Genomic DNA, 8,387 nt, shown 5'->3' on the forward strand with positions numbered 1-8,387 from the left:
GAAAGACGGGAGCATGAGAAGGCGCATTGATTACAGAGAGCTGAATAAAGCAACGATAAAGAATAGATATCCATTGCCAAGAATTGATGGCCTGTTCGATCAACTGCAAGGCTTAAGTTATTTTTCAAAGATCAACCTAAGGTCAGGATATCATCAGCTGAAAGTAAGAGAGCAGGATAATGAGAAGACTGCATTCAAAACACGATATGGACACTACGAGTTTTTGGTTATCTCGTTTGGACTAACCAATGCTCTAACAGCATTCATGGATTTAATGAATCGGGTTTGTAATCCATTCCTTGATAAATCTGTGATAGTGTTCATAGACAACATTCTGGTTTGCTCAAAAAGCCAAAAGGAGCATGGCAGACACTTGCGAGAAGTGTTAGAAGTTTTGAAGAAGGATAAGCTATATGCAAAATTCTCCAAATGTGATTGTCGGATTCGTGAAGTCCAATTCTTGGGTCACGTGGTCAACCAAGAAGGGATAATGTTTGATCCAGCAAAGATCGAAGCTATGATGAAGTGGGAAAAACCAAAAAGTCCCATGGATAACCGAATCTTTCTTGGATTAGCTGGATATTACCGAAGGTTTATCCAAGGTTTTTCCTCGATCGCTACTCCGTTGACAGCTTTGACACACAAAGGAGCTACTTATGCTTGGAGTGATAAGCATAAAGAAGCATTCGAGAAGCTAAAGAAGAAGCTATGCGAGGCACCGATACTTTCTCTACCCAATGGAGTTGAAGACTTCGCTTTTTATAGCGATGCGTCTGGTGTTGGATTTGGTTGTGTTTTGACCCAAAGAGAAAACGTGATAGCATATGCGTCTCGACAGCTGAAGGAACATGAAAAGAACTACCCTACTCATGATTTGGAGTTGGCAGTGGTAGTTTTTGCTCTAAAAATATGGAGGCATTATCTCTATGGCATGAAGTGAAAACTTTTTACTGATCATAAGAGTCTCCAATATCTCTTTAATCAAAAAGAATTGAATATGAGGCAACGACGCTGGCTGGAGTTACTCGAGGACTACGACCACTACTAGAAAAATAGCCTTTTACGACACTCATTGCGTATCGTAAAAGGCTCAGACGACGCGCAAATGCGCGTCAAGGAAGGCCCTGTCATAAAGAGAGACGACGCGCGTTTACGACATGCAATGCGTATCAAGGAAGGCCCTGTCATAAAGGAAGACGACACGCATTCACGTGTCGGAACCTTACGACGTGCGTGTTAATGACACGCAATGTGTATCAATAAAGCCCCTGTCAAGAAAGGCCATGTCATAAACGAAGATGACACACATTTTTGCTTATCATAATTTTAAATGTTTAAAAAAAATATTATTTATAGATTTACTTATTTTCAAATTAAATTTGTATTTAATATTTCATAATAGAAAATAAAATATCATATACAAAAAATAGAATCCATTGCATAAATTTAATGTCATACAAATAATCGTTCCATGGAAAGATAAAACAAATCAATAGAAGTTGTAACAAAAATTTACAAACGAATTAGATACAAAAAATACAATCCATTGCCCCTTTGCTTATTCAAGATCAACCTGCAAGTAGCTAACTAATTTGTACAAATTCACCCTTGTTTCTAATCATTTTCTTAAATACTTTACAAACGTAATTCATCCATAGTACCTGAACAAGAATTCACTGCAAACCATCATAAAGAGGGTAAATCTGTCTTTTTTCACTTTCATGAACAACAATCACAAAAATGTTGAAGACACTTACCTGGGAAACTCTGATCGAATTCTGAGTAGCACCTTTAGCAATGTGCTTTATAGGGAATTTGGATGACATTTCATCATACCTAGAAACAATTCAGATCAGAATAAGACCATGAAAAACAAGGTAATATCCATGTCCCCAACAGGTGCATCATTCAACCATAAGAAATGAATGAACTCATACAACTTTGTGCTTACACTAACCTACTCCACCAAGGAATTTCATTCAGCCATAATAAATAAATAAAAAAGAGTATCAATGAATTAAAAGGTTTATACGTTAATTTGTGTGAGTTAATCAATAAAAAAATTCAAATTAATGTGGTAAAAGATAATTTTTCTTGAACGACCTCTTTTAAAAAAAATTCAAATTAATGTGGTAAAAGATAATTTTTCTTGAACTAACCTATTGGACATCATATGTACAATTTAAAACAAACAAAGATTAGAGTGAAAAAAAAACAAAGAAGAAAAAATTCCTTGAGCTGCATTGTTCACAATTAAAAGCATGGTAGCTTTTAATTGTCCTTGTAAAATATCAAAGCTTTCACGACTTGAAAAACATAATCACATGGAAATAAGGGTTTTCTGTGAATGATTAACATAATTAAAAAAAAGTAAAAGGGTAAAATGGTCAGAGTAAAATCCAAGGGAGGAAGTAGTTATAATAACAACAAACAACAAAATTGAAGCAATAACTATCAAACCTTTTCATTCATTACTATTGCTGGAAAAATTGCAGACTCCAGCAAAGATGAAAAGTCTGGTGAAACAAGTCTCCATCCCTGTTTCCAGATGATTATAATTCATTTGTAAGAAGGAATAAAATGAAAACAAATATTAATTGGCTGATGCACTGAATGAAAACTCACTGGGACAGTTTCTAGAAGTCGAGATATAACATCAAAAGCTAAAGACATAACCCTCTCTCCCAGATTATCCAGCTTCTGTATAAAACACATATTAAAGGTTAAAGATAAAGTTAGAAGCAAGTAAAAATTGCATTAAAAGTTCAAACAAAAGTTAGAAGCCAGGTATTGAGAGTGTGTTCACAATAACCAACATTTGGTGAAGTCCAAGATATCATAAAAGTCCTTGAGTTTCCAACAAACAAATCACAAAGAACTTCAGTCAGTTTGCTCCCACGAAACGGGATACGAAGCTGATCATTATCAAGTGCACGAATGCACTCCTTCGGAGCCAAAAGACTCTTATTGATTTCAGCACCTTCAATCTTGTAACAAACACGTTACAAATAAGGAGGACTAAAAGTAAAACTGCAAAAGAAAAGTTTTTGGGACCAAAATTGTAATTTACTAAGAAAGAGTACCGTGTTTTGATACAAGGGTATCTTGGTCAAAACAGATAAGAAACAATGTTTTCACACAAAAATTAAGACACAAGGGTATCTTGGTCAAAAATATACCACTTATTACCTGCACTGTAAGGCCAAGCCCTAGCACCTCTACTCTTCATGGAAGTCATGAGGGTACTCTTCTACTCTTTCATTTTTCCCATTAGCTTGTTCTGCTCTTTCAGCTTCAAGATCTTTTATCTGTGATTGAAGTTTCCTGAGATGCCATGCCATCAAATATACCATGAAAAATATTTAATATTGTGTTTTTAGTTTGTAATATATTCATAGCGCAAGTTTCAGGGTTGTACTATATTTCAGTGCAAATACTTCCAAATTTGTAATTAGCTAAGTCTACTAGTTAGGTAATGTGCGTTTATATAGAGTTGTTTAATCATGGTCTTTGCTTCCTCTAAGCATAACACATCTCATACCTAATTATGACATAAAAAACATGGATTATGAAAAAAAAAAGGAATATTATTATTTATTATTTTATTACCTTTCCATTTGTTGATTCCAAAGAAGGGTATATCGGTCATGTATGGTCCCACCTAAATTTACCAAAGCATCAACATCTGCTTGCTTAGTTCTTTCATACCTTTCTCTTTGTTGTCTGATTAATGTGCCTCTGAAATCTTGTGGCATGTACCTTATAACTGCATCCATATCATCATTCTCATCAACATATGTTTTCAATTTCAGTATCTTATATCTTATCAATCCTTAATCATCCTTAAACTAACCTGTATTGAACATATTATTAGAATTTTTTTGTTTGGAAGGATTCCACAAGCTCTAATGCAACTTCAAATTTATCGTTTAGTTGTCTAAGAACTTGAGCAAGTTCAATGTCTTCTGGTGTAGACTGTTTTTGAAGCTGCCAACAGCAACAAAAACATAAAAACTAAAAGGTGAGATGGGATTTGGAAATAAATAAATAAATAAAATAAAATAACTAGTATCTCATAGATTTTGGCCAATGAGAGCTCTGAAGCAAGAAAAGAATTTCTTCAATGTGTTCCCTGTTCTTCCACATATTTTCATCTAGTTTGTGTGGTGGTTGGGACTCCGCTTCTTAAACCAATAATATTTCCCCTGAAACATGTCGATTTATAAGTAATAAAAAGGAAAACTACATCATCATGGATACATAATCTAATAATAGAAATCAAGATCTAACAAAATTACAATATAACTAAGGGGGCAATTGGTTCATAGGATTTTGTGGGATTTGGACTTCAACTCCATTCCAATCCCATTTCCCATGTTTGATTGCAAATAAAAAAGGAATTGACTGGACAAAATTTTTAGGTTTACTCACAGTCCAATAATCCTTACCCTCAAGTTCTTTCCCTGAACTATAGTCTTTTGAACTCCCCAGTCCAACTGTACTTTGCTTCACACTGATTGTGCTGATAAGTGGCGGATGGTGTTTATGGAGTTCGTCTTTGAAAAAAAGAGAAAAGGTTGTTTTTCTTGTTGTGTTTATGAATCTGTTATGTTGACAGGGGAAACAGGCTTTCATAATGATGTTGCCCCTTATAATGAACACTGGTTGAATTAGATAACACAATCATTTATCAAATCTTATACAAGAACTGGATTACATGACATTTTTTAATTTGTGTAATTTAATCATAGGTAATGGGTGATGGAGAAGAACAAGGAGTTGTAAAGTTGCTGATTTTGGACTTTCTAGAAAAGTGGCCAACACTTCGATTTGCTCACCTTCCACATTGGCAAACAGATCAGTAACACATCTAAGGGCACAAATAGTAGGTTTCATTTTTATAATTTCTTCATCTTATTATTATTATTATTATTATTATTATTATTATTATTATTATTATTATTATTTGTAATCATCATCTTAATTCTTACACCTATCATCTTAATTCTCCTTACAGTGATAGTCCTGGTCTTTACAGTGTTGTTCACCTCTCTTGACATGATACATAATCTTTTTGTGTTGTAGTTTCAAGTTTTGTTCATTTCGATTTGCTCAATATACGATCTACAATTAAGAAATAAGGCAATAACATTAGCATGTAATTTGCACATGAATTACCATTTACAATTTACAAGACTTACATCGAGGAGTTATATTCTCTCCTACAGCAAAAATGTAGTGGCCTTCTTTATCATCTGGTCTCCATGGAGGGGAGCCATTGTGAGGGATTCCTTTGTAGTAAATTGAAGAGTAAGAAAAACTGGGGACTTCTGCATTTATGAAATCTTGTCTACAGTATAAAGCTGGGAGTACCTGAGTGACAATTGTAATCTCATGTTATTCAAAACTTTTTATGTATAGATCAAGGTGTTCTTCATCCATGGATGAGTCTATTCCACAAAGATGAACATGGTTCTCTGTATCTATAGTATCATTTCTATCAGAATCATCACTCTCTTCATATTTAGAGTCTTTTACTCACCGCTATATGACAACTTGCTTTCTCCTTCTCGTTCTGGAACTTTACAACCAACATACTGGAAGACTCTAAAGCCTTAAAGAAGTGGCACAATATCACAAAAAAGATACAAGTTAACACCATAATTAACTATAAGTCATTGAGAAGGTGATATTGCTATTTAACTCTATACTCTGTAGGCAAGAAAGAAAAGTTCTAAGCACACATCATTTACCTTTTGGTTGTCGGCTTACCCACCACCTAGAAAACCAAATAACACCATTTCCCATCTGTTGATGCATCTGTCAAAAATAAAATCAAGATTTTATTTATGTTATAAAATAGTTATCAAAATATAGATTCGGGATCGAACGTGGGAGAACAAAAAAAGCTCTAATTAACAATTAATACAAAATTAACTTATCATTTTAATTGGAAATAAAGAAAGAAAATCACAATTCACAACCAAGATCAAAGAAATATAAATATATGCGATTCGAAGTTTTGCAATGAATCAAAGTGTAGTTCAACTGCAACCAAAATTATACAAAAAATAACATAAAATTAAACATATATACATTTGAAATGCGATATAAAGGGCAAAAGAAATACCTCCTTTAGCGATACTGAGGCCAAAGAGGAGAATAATTCCACACAAATCATAGCTAGTACTTGTTTTGTCTGGACAATTTATAGTGATCAGAGTCTTGTCTCCTGCTTTTTTGCTTCTTTAATCAACATTGCATCGTCATTTAGAATGCCCATTTACTCTCTTTTTAAGTTTCCTGAGATGAAGCAGATATTATTTCTTGATCACGCAAATAGATAAGATTGTGAAGAAAAAGGGGTTCTTCTGTGTCTCATTATAAAGAAATCTTGAAGATTCCGCCTATAATGGATGAGGAGACAAACACATGGAGGCAGGAGCTTACTCGTGTTGGGTATTTTGACTTCTACTTTACCTACTGGATATTTAACGTCTTTCCTTTCTTTGATCGGCTAATTCTGCATATCCCTTCTAGAAATATTAAAACGGGTATACAAGGCTTGTCATTTATCATCAGGCTGGTCCTCCTGCAACAAAAGGTGTGTTTATCTTCAAATCCAATTGAGGGAACAGAAAATATCTCAAAGAGTAATTAAAACTTAATCTTATACTCTGATGAGGAACTAAATATTATAGGAACTCTGATTTTTGGAGCATCAAGGTCAATATCAAGAGAAAGTCTACAATACAATAGGAGGAGCAATGTATTCGATCCCTTCTCCCTCGACATCTGGGACCCTTTCCAGGGCCTTTCTAGTGCTCTCAACAACCTTCCCGAACCATCATGCGAAATAGCAGCAATCGCAAACACCAGAATCGACTGGAAGGAGACGTCAGAGGTGCAAGTTTTCAAGGCGGCCTTGCCTGGGTTGAAGAAAGAGGAGGTGAAGGTGGAGGTTGAAGAAGGAAGGTTATTACAGATAAGAGGAGAGAGGAGCAGGGAACATGAGGAGAAGAAGGACAAGTGGCATATGGTTGAGAGGAGCTCCGGAAAGTTCTAAGGTCGTCGGACCTGATGTTACCGGTAAGGGGAGCCAAGGTGAGATCTTCATTCGTGATCAGGCATATGTTGCGAATGTTGGACAGGGTTATGAGTTGTTGGAGGTGTATATCGTTAATAGGGTTTGCAGAGAGAAGGAAGAAGAGAATGAAACGGATCTTGAAGCGGGCTATTAAAAATTTTAAGAATTTTGAATGGATTCCATTTCGCCCTTTCAAGAACGCGCACTTTGAGTAAAACATAAAGCGACATTCATAGAGGGCGCACAATTTAGATAAAGTGCCCTCCGTGTTTTTATTTTTTTTACGTGAGACACTAACCTAAGGGCACGTAATAATGCGTGACATAAATCCTTAAATTTTTTGAAGAGACGACACTTTTTTAATGTCACTCTCTTTTGCGTAATATAAATCAATGAGTGTCATGGTTTGCGCATCGTAAAAGTGGACTGTGAGATACTTTACCATCCTGGTAAAGCTAATGTTGTCGCTGATGCTCTCAGTCGGAAAGTCAATATTGAGAAAAAAGGCCAAGAGCGTTGAGAATTGAAGTTGTCTCAACAATTGTGGAGAGTATAAAGAAAGCTCGAGAGGAAGCTTCTGAAAAGAATGACTGGAAGGAGGAATGTTTGGGTAAAACGTTGGTGTTTGATACAAACGGTCATGGACTAAAGGTATTCCAAGATCGAATTTGGGTGCCTAAGTCAGGAGGAATAAGAGATCTTCTGATGGAAGAAGCTCACAAAACAATGTACTCAATTCATCTTGGCAGCACTAAAATGTATAGGGACCTGAAACCCTATTACTGGTGGCCGACGATGAAGCTTGATATTGCAAAGTACGTGGCAGAATGTGTGGCGTGTGCTAGAGTTAAGGCACAACATCAGAAACCATATGGGAGTTTTGAACCTTTACCTGTACCTATGGGTAAATGGGAAGACATTGCCATGGATTTTGTCACTAAACTGCCCAGAACAAAGAATGGTCACGACATGAGTTGGGTGGTCGCTGATCGCTTCACTAAGAGTGTGCACTTCATAGCAGCCAATGAGAAACAGTCTATGGATAATCTTGCGAATTCTTACGTGAAGGAAATTCTGAGGCTTCAGGGTGTACCATTAACGATTGTATCGGATCGTGATAGCCGTTTCACCTCAAGGTTTTGGAAAATTCTACAAAAGGAAATGGGTACTAAGTTATGTTTAAGTATAGCTTACCATCCATAGACTGATGGTCAGAGTGAAAGAACGATACAAACACTTGAAGATATGCTAAGAGCATGTACCATGTAATTCCTAGGTAACTGGGATGAACAATTACCTT

At 35.6% G+C, this 8,387-nt stretch overlaps 1 long non-coding RNA gene across 7 annotated transcripts; it reads right to left on the bottom strand.

Moving 5' to 3' along the window:
- Positions 1-1,418: 1,418 nt before the first annotated feature.
- LOC145096984 (uncharacterized) lies at positions 1,419-7,264 on the bottom strand. 7 transcript variants are annotated; one of them, XR_013704193.1, is made up of 14 exons: positions 6,677-7,264; positions 6,481-6,592; positions 6,131-6,303; positions 5,754-5,820; positions 5,543-5,614; positions 5,202-5,373; positions 4,449-5,124; positions 3,854-4,205; positions 3,610-3,766; positions 3,190-3,324; positions 2,626-2,700; positions 2,461-2,538; positions 1,758-1,836; positions 1,419-1,676 (listed from the first exon to the last, which is right to left on the bottom strand). It is a non-coding gene; the product is annotated as an uncharacterized LOC145096984 (long non-coding RNA). The 7 variants fall into 7 exon arrangements; XR_013704192.1 differs by having other exon boundaries at positions 6,451-6,592; XR_013704189.1 differs by having other exon boundaries at positions 4,449-4,603; positions 5,016-5,124; positions 6,131-6,592; positions 6,677-7,260.
- Between the last annotated feature and the right edge of the window lie 1,123 nt (positions 7,265-8,387).

Source organism: Lactuca serriola, chromosome 4 (assembly GCF_051521515.1).
Source record: "Lactuca serriola cultivar US96UC23 chromosome 4, Lser_US96UC23_V15, whole genome shotgun sequence".
Taxonomy (NCBI): domain Eukaryota; kingdom Viridiplantae; phylum Streptophyta; class Magnoliopsida; order Asterales; family Asteraceae; genus Lactuca; species Lactuca serriola.